We start from the raw sequence: 9,166 nt of genomic DNA, 5'->3' as shown, positions 1-9,166 counted from the left end.
ATAAGCTGAAGGCAGGTAACTGCTTGTAAGCTTGCCAGTTTCAGTACAGTAGGTCTTCTGGCATTTTGTGCCTCCTGAGATTCACTTGAACCCAAGTTCATTTGAAAAGGCAGGAAAAAGTTTCTTTACCCGTACAGAAGTCCAAGTAGTAAAAGTCAGATTTGTCTCAGACTTAAGAGCATACCTTAACACTTTTCAGAGCATACTCCCAAATAGCCCCGTCAAAACAAAGCCTTTCTAAACAGACTTACCCTGAAACATCTCTGACCAGTATGTGCCTAGTATCTGAGAACAGCTTCACAAGGTGGTTTATAATACTCATTGTAAGAAGGGCTACCAGGAAGCTTCCATGACTTGCATACAGCAAGAAGCCTATTACAGCTCAGTTCAAGATGGACTCCACTGAAACTAGGTCTTGTTGGCCTAGTGATTACACCGCAGGCTTTTTTGGTTGGCATATACCTGCGCCAATTCTGATTTCTTCAAATGTAGTCATTGGTTGCATGGACATACCACATTATTTTCACAAACACCCGAAAACTATCTGAATGTAATCTTGCAAGCAATTGTGCTTTTGTGTTAAAGTATTTGCAATGCCAAATCACTCTTCAACTCCATTTGTCCTCTTCAGCATATTTTTCTTTAGCATTCAAGTTGTTATAGTAATAAATTTACACTAAGCAATACCAGAATCACATTCAAGATGCTCCAAATTATCGCTCTATATTTAATGAACAAAAGAGAAAGAGATGTATAACCAGGACTGACCTTTTAGAATCAGTGAAGGTGACAGCTTTACAGCCTTCTCCATATACTCATAATTTATGGGAGAATTACTTCCTTCCCTAGATTAGGTTGTCTCTGAACATGCGCCTGGAATATTCTGCTTTGCCCTGAATTCCATAAACAGTTAAAGAAAAAAACAGCAGCTGTAGCCAAGTCTGAGTTGAAGACTACTTCAATGACAGAATAAACCAGCACCATCATGAATTCACTGCCTGTAAAGGTACCAGTGTGGAGGAAGACAGACGGGGTCTGAAGACCCATTAGTTTCTTTGATTCCCAATATGTTTGGGCTCTTACCACATTTATTTAACCTATTTAGGATATTAAAATCAAAATCTTAACAAATTAAACTACATCATCTGGCTCATATTCATTTGCCATTCTACTGAAACGTCCAAGGAATTCTCAGATCAGTAAGATTTTCCCTTGCAAATACTGTATTCTTCGATCCTCTCAGAACACCATCTTCCAGTCTTCAGTCTACTAGCTTGCTCAGGCTCCACTCTTTCTGACACCTCATTTTTTATATATATTACAGGTAGAAAGAAGATCCAAAGCAGGTCTTTCTCCAAAATTAATACAGAAGATAGACACAAAGGGCTAGCTTGCAAACACAGCAGTTGTCTACGTCTCCTATTTTCTAACACCTTGTGATCCACTAGGTTAACCAAATCCATCACTTGTCTTTTCTGATAAGTTTAAGGAGACACATGATTCTCTTGGCTTTTACATCAAACATTCTCCTGAATTATTTGCAATGATCTCTTCCCACTTAACTCCTGGGAATTTTTTATTCCAGTTTACTGATTTCATTTGTCAAAGAATTCTGTGTGGCTTTCCTGGTTTTTCAAACCTTATCAAACTAATTCTCGGGAATGGCACAGGACAAATGTTTTTGAAACTTCAGTAATTCCCTTAAGCAATCACTGGAATTCTTTTTAAAAGGAACTTAAAATCAACTGAAATCAAGAAAGCATGGATACAGGATCAAATACCACTCTGTTATGCCAATTCAATGTCTCCTCAAAACAGCACAGCTGTAAAATAAACCAAACTTCAATGTCATAGATGTGGATGACTAAAAAGGCAGGCCAGATAGCAAAAACCTGAAACAAAATCGCAGAGTTCATAAATGAGTATGGAAATAAGACAAAATCTGAGGTGTAAATTCAGAGAAAAGACAAAATGCAATTGGCTGGCAGTGGTTAACATTAATTTTTGGACTGCAAATAATGGAAGGAGACCTGCAATGTAAGGTATGTGGTATCTATGCAGAGGAAATGAATAAAGATGACCCAACAAGGTTGCTAATCATTCTCAGTCTTAAAAGCTTCTGAAGTCACATCCGACTTTGGAAATGCAGCCCGTAGTTGTGTAAAGCAACTGAGATTTAGCATCAATTCCCAATTGCATAAACTTATTTAGAATAGCATAAATAAAGGAAGCAGCGTGAAAAAAACATTGTAGATCTGACTGAGGATAGGCAGTCCTCCCAGTCACACCATTGCAATCATTTCTCCGCTGTGGCAATCAGTAAACTTGCATAGGGACAGAGATGCCTAAAAACGCTCCTCGTCATCAAAAATGTTCCTTGTTATCAAAAATACTGAATATGCAACAATGTTGTTTATGTTAGATCTGATGAATGAATCACATAGATCACAAGAGACTGCTAATACAGCTGCAAGCATCTGAGCTATCCTCTTTCGTAGATTCAAGTTGAGATAATGTGTCCCCTGACGAGGCACTAGAGTACATCCTCCTAGGGAGGTACACCAGCACGCTTCACAAAAGCTGTGCTGTGTCCTATATATTTGAAGTGTTTAGCAGCACAGTGAAGGGGAACCTCACTCTTCAGATCCTAAGTCTGGTACCAATAAAACAATTAACATTTCACTCATGTAATATTTCATGCATGAAATATTTTTTGTGTGTGTTTTGAATTCTTTTAGAATTGGACTGAAAATTGCCAGTCAGTTCTTTCTCTGGCACCACTACCACCAAGAGAGGCACACCTCCATGCACCTTGATGATTTTATCATCACTGGGCCCAAAACCATAGGGCAAGTTTGCTTACAAAGCTGTACTTACATGGTATTATAGCCAGTTTTCTTAGACAGATATGGCATGTCATGAAGTCTACTTGTAACTTAGTTGCACTTTAAGATCCAATGAATAGAAACACTGCTACTGAAAGGTACTGCACAGCAGACCTTCATCATGGATTGAAACATCTATGAAAAATCAGATGACATTTATGCCATGACATGCTCTGAGTACTTTTTTTTCTTTCCCCCATTTTTATTACTGAACTTCAGAAATTAATTCTGCATAAAATTCTAAATATAAGAAATTCATATCAGGATTTTAATGCATATACTTCAGAAAAAAAATGTGCCCCTTGAAAGTTTTGGAGTAGGTAAACCTCATATAGGTGTATGACTAAGCGTCGAAATCTATTTGTGCCTTTCAGCAACAAAATAATCTTACAGATTAGCTCCTGATAAGGACAGCAAAGCAATCAGGCTTTCAATATTGTTAAAGAGAAGAGACAGGTCTGTTGCATGTGCTGAACAGAGCTCCAAGCAAGAGGAATACATGATGCTAACCTGTCGGTAAAACCCTTCCTAGGTTGTCAAATATGTTGCGAGTTCAATTAGCATCTATGATTCTCAGAAAGCAAGGACTTCTAATATACATAAAATCCTGTGCTCTTCTCAGTGAAGAAAAGCTAATGAAGTACTCCAGTGTAGGAGCACCTGTTCACTACTCTTCACTGTGAGCTGCAAGAGAATCAGTATTGTGTGCAACTCAGAAATACATCCATAAGATCTACAGATTGTAACTTTGCAAAATTTCAGATGAAAATAATTTTTCAGGCTGTGTTAGAAAGTCTTAGGAATATACTCATCAAGCAGGATTTTTTAATGACACTTCTCTACTAGCAGAAGTCTCGGTGCAGGTACTACTATGCTAGAGTAAAAGAAGGTCAAGAACAGTAATATATTTTATTTTGCAGACAGAACTATCATGTGCTAAATCTGCGAAGCATCCCAACTACAAATTCCTGTAATAAACTAGGCCAGATGTGATATTTTGTGATGAGAAAATTGTGTGAAACGTCCCACTGACTTCCAGCTCATTCAGGAGCTCACATGAAAAAAGCATAAGGGTTAATGCAAGAAGTGTGACAATTTTGTCTTCTGAACCTCTAGCTGTATAATTTGCATAAATGTTAAACAGTCTTTTGTTTGAAATACACGGGGTCTAAAATAAATGACAGGAAAAAAATTATGAACATTAAATAATTCTACTTCAAAAAACATTTAGTCTAGCTTTTCATTTGGTAGGGATAGTAATCACAGGAAGGAAATCCTTATCACTGCTGGAAGAAAAGTATCTTTATCAGCAAAGCAGCAAACAATATCCTATTCTTTTCTCTTCCTTATTAAAATCAGTGTCTCCAGAGAAGTGGAAGTCTGATTCAGAATTTCTACAGATTTTTAATTAAAAAAAAAAAAGGTCAGGAAATGGGAGCAGTGATACAAGAAGTATTAACTTTTCATCTTCCTAGGGATGAATGCAACTCTGCATGTGAGTGAGCTCAGCACTTCACTGCAGGACAATGCACACAACCTGTGTCAGTGCTTTGTTTCCACTCCTGCTGTTTCTCTCCCCTCAGTAAATGGGGGTTACTACAGAAAATACAGGACATGGGAACTTAAATCCACTCCTATGCTAGTTTAGCTACATTAGTCTTCAACATTGAAAACAATATTTCTTAGAGGGATGGACATCAAAACAGTGAAAGAAATGGGAAATGGGTTTTAATGAGTGGTACCAGAAGCAAGCACTTCTTTGTGGGAGGGGAGGAAGCACTATTTCAGCCAGTGAAGGAAGCAATTGCTTTCAAACTGTTTCGCCTAATTCTGACAAAATCAAAGATCATAAAAGTTAGCACTCAACTTCCATGGGCCAAAGTGTCTGAATGTTTATCCAGACTTGAATACTTTTTTTTTTTTTTTATGAAAATGGCACTACTGTTCTCCCTTCCAAAAGGCCCCAAGCATACCTCTATTTTTTCTAGCATGCACTAGCATCCCCATTGTACCCTCCATTGTCCAACTAGGACACTATCTGCTTGCTTCCAACACATCCCTCTTACTGACTTTGAGCAATCTTTATGCTTGCAGAGCAGAGGGAAACTACTTGGTTTGTATCTCCTAATTATCTCTGTATTATCCTGGTTAGGTGCCTGGAGAACTACCTTTCTCTTCCCTGAAAACAAAGCATCCTGGACTTCCTTTAATATTCCCTATTAGCACTATGTCCTTCAGGCCTGAAAAAAGTCTTCAGTCAAACAAACTTGCTTCAAAGCCTACACTTGGAGGGTGAGAGAATATCAAGCCCATGGCCTTCTCTCCCTCCCTTGCAAACCATAACAAAATGGAAATGACTGACCGATAGCAGAATTGTTGAAGTTCTTCTGTCTTTTTGGGTACTTGGCATGCAAGACTTGCTACATGAACCCTTTAGAGGCATAATGATAATGATTCATGTGCAGGCAAAAGTTCTTCACAGAATGACAGAATCACCTAGATTGGAAGAGACCTCCAAGGTCACCAAGTCCAACCTCTCACCTAACACTAACAAGTCCTCCACTAAACCATATCCCTAAGCTCTACATCTAAACGTCTTTTAAAGACCTCCAGGGATGGTGACTCAACCACTTTCCTGGGCAGCCCATTCCAATGCCTAACAACCCTTTTGGTAAAGAAGTTCTTCAGCCCTAATTCCCAAGTGCATTTTGTGCTCCGAGTGAAGAATTTCTTTCTCACATCACATCTCATCTAAATCTCCCCTCCATTTGTTCAAAGCCGTTATTCCTTGTTCCATGGCTACACTCCCTGATAAAGTCCCTCTCCAGCTTTCTTCCAGGCCACTTTTATGGGTAAGGTTAGGTGGCAAAACTGCACATCTTTCCAGCTCAAGAACAGGAATTCTAGAAGAGTTCATTTTTATTATTTTTTTGCTGCTGACTCACATCTACCATCATAAACCAGAATGTGCCTTAGTTACCCAAACATCTGTATTCTTTGGCAGTCCTTATTATGAACAGTTAAAATTACAGATTGTGTTCGTCATTTCAGAGCAATCAAAGATGCACTGTCACATTACCAGCTGCTGAACTTTCCCTACCACGCATGGAGCTGTTTTTTTTTTTTTTTTTTTTTTTTTTTTTTTTTTTTTTGAATACTTCAACATCTTGCTTGAAAGATGTGGGGTCTTGGGATCATTGAACTACCTCAGGCATAAATGTAAAATCAACAGTACTGACTGATCTCATTTCAAACAACATTACACCAGCTTTTCATCTGGTGGAAATATTAACTATAGGAACTGACAGATAATGGAAGATAATACTGCTGAATCTGGGAAGCAGCAGCAGGTGGGATTGCTACTTATGCACCTTTTTAAAAAAAAATTATTTTTTTATAAAGCATAAAGCTTCATTTCTCAAGTATTGTCCTCTCCAAACAACTAGCGTATATTTATATCTTTGGCAGCCAGTAAACATTGCAGCTGGAAAACCAATGCCATATATCAGTGGAAAGAAAACATCTCCTGATTTACTCTAACATCTCAAATGGACAAACTCAGACAATGAAATGCAAACTGCTGAACTCCACAGAAATGAACACCACATTATGCCATAGCAAAGACTATTTCTGATAGACATGTCACCTTTAAGATTGAAGAAGTCAATCTTACCAATTTCCAATATACATCTCCTGAAATCCACTAGCTGGACAGAAGTAACTACGTGCAACTTTCATTTCAACAGAGCAGATATATACAGGAGTTGATGCTGCAGCTGAGCAATCCATACAGTAAGGATTTGGGAGAATATTTAGGATTCTTCCTGATAGCGCCGCATTTTTCTCTTTCCAGATTTCAGTTTTATGACTGCTCTAGCTAGCTGAATTTTCCATGCCTCAGTTTCTCATTTGCCCTCCTACCAAATAATGGTGTATTAGTCCAATTGTGATTTTTTTTTGAAAGCATTATTTTCTGTGCATCTTTAAAATGCTTAAAACAACTAAATCCTATTCTACTGGTGCCTTTTGAAGGACGTAAACTAGTAAATATGTAATAGATTGCAACAGCTTCCAAAAATGACCTAAAAAAATTGATATGTTTTCTGGTGGTCAGCTTAAAATACTTAAAGTCCAACTTTTCTTCAAACCTGAATGTGAATCAACAATCTTGAAAAGGGGTGAACTGAAGTACCCCCACTGAAAAAAAAAATATCACCTGTAATACACTCAAGGTAATTCCATAAATATCATAGGCTCAATCATCTTTCAGCACGGCCATGAGTTTCACTTTTTTGTTTCATTTTTTTTTTTTTAATTTGTCAATACAGACAGCACATATTGAGGTCCCTTATTTAATCTTACAAGTATACTGCCCGCACAAAGTAGTCTACCACGAATGACGCAGAACTCCTTTGACTCCATTAAAGACAGTAGCACGTGAGGGAATGCAATGTACTCAGTGCTGCTGTGGGAGAACTGTATACTTTGGACTGACAAGCCACTTTATTTTTAACTTCATGAAGAAAAATATTTTGCCAATTAATAAGTATTAAGCATTCCCATAGCAGCTTGTATTTACAAAATGAACACAAATGCAGTGAAAGAATGTGGAGTATGCAACAACAAGAACACAAGTAGTTATCATTTACATTAAATCACAAGCCCAGAGCATCCGAGAAAAGGCTGATACGGAGTTCAGAGAAACACAACCATCTGAAGAGGTCTTAATTTCAAGGGCAGTTATTGTTCTTTGTATTTTATTTCAAAACTACTCTGTAACCTGTTGCCAAGAAGGCCATTTCTCTTCATATTCTCTGAAAGAAACTAAGAGCTGAAGGGATTTATCTCTATGCAGCCATTAAAACCAAACACATCGTGAATAGTCACAAATACCACCACCCTCCGTGCATTTCCATGTTCTCATGATTTAATTGAAGATGCCTGTAAGGCGAGCACTCAACTGGAAGTCAAAAGACTTGCAATTTACATCCTGTTTTCCCACTGACCTATAAGCAGTATCACTGAAACTTCTGGTGCCTCCTGCTACAGCTGAACCATTTATTCATAGTGTTCATACAACACGGAGTACAGGCAGCCCTGCTTACAAAGGCAGTGAGAACTGTGAGGGAGTAACAGCCTGGAGTATCCTGAGCTGGTCACTGCCTCACACACCTACCCTCACTCTTTATCACGGTGGTGTCAGACAGGTGTTTAAATCACTACACATATAGGATAGGTACAGCATACAGGAACGATAAAGCCATAAGCAATACACATCAGGTATCCCACACAAATGGTAATATGCTATTGTCATTTTTAGCCTTGACCTAAATGGTTTACTATTCAGGAGAACTTTTAAGACTTGGCCTGGAGACTTTTTCTTACATTTCTCAGTAGGGCTAGTTTTGATACAGATGATCTGTTCGCAGGTACCTAGAGCAGCTGATTGCTTGGGTACAACTGGACATGAGCCATGACCAGAGTTGCAGATAAGTAGATGTGAGTGCTCTGGTGGTTGCCTCTAAAGGAAGCATCAGGGTAAGATGACAGCTGCAGTTGGCAGCAAGGGAAAGATACCCACTTAGCTACACCAATCCCTGCCATTGGCTTTCCTTCCATCCCTCACAAACACCTGGGAGCAACAACAGCAGCAAGTTGTTTTTTCCCCCAGTTTAAACTGTGCATAACAGTTTTATGGCCATGGGTTTCATTGAATCATCACATGGCTCGGGTTGGAAGGGACCTTAAATACCATATAGTTCCGACCCTCCTGCCACAGGCAGGGATGCCACCCACTAGATCAGGTTGCCCAGGGCCTCATCCAACCTGGTGTTGAACACCTCCAGGGATGAGGCATCCACAACCTCTCTGAGCAACCTGTTCCATTGCCTCACTGCCCTCTGAGTGAAGAATTTCATCTTCCATTTTGTCTTTTCTTAGAAGGGCAAAACAACAGCTGACGTGCTAGCTAGGAAGCATTTAAACACTTCAATTTTTCCTTAAAGGGAATGACAAAAATGATACTTCAAAAACAATTTTTAGTAGGTTTACTGGAAACTGGGATGTCCTTCTTTCCAGTAAATCTGAAGGGACTGATCATTCTTGGCCATCTTCACTACTGAAAAAATAAATAAATGAAGCCCCTGTTGACCAAATGACCACAGAAACCTATTTGGCAACTGTGACTATTACCGATGCTTCCTCCCACTAATTGTATTCTTATAATCAGAGCTCTTAGTAGTACAGCTAATGATTCTGCAAGGGATACAATGCCACCATCT

Source organism: Oxyura jamaicensis, chromosome 6 (genome assembly GCF_011077185.1).
Source record: "Oxyura jamaicensis isolate SHBP4307 breed ruddy duck chromosome 6, BPBGC_Ojam_1.0, whole genome shotgun sequence".
Lineage (NCBI taxonomy): Eukaryota > Metazoa > Chordata > Aves > Anseriformes > Anatidae > Oxyura > Oxyura jamaicensis.
Note: the sequence above shows the minus strand (reverse complement) of the source record.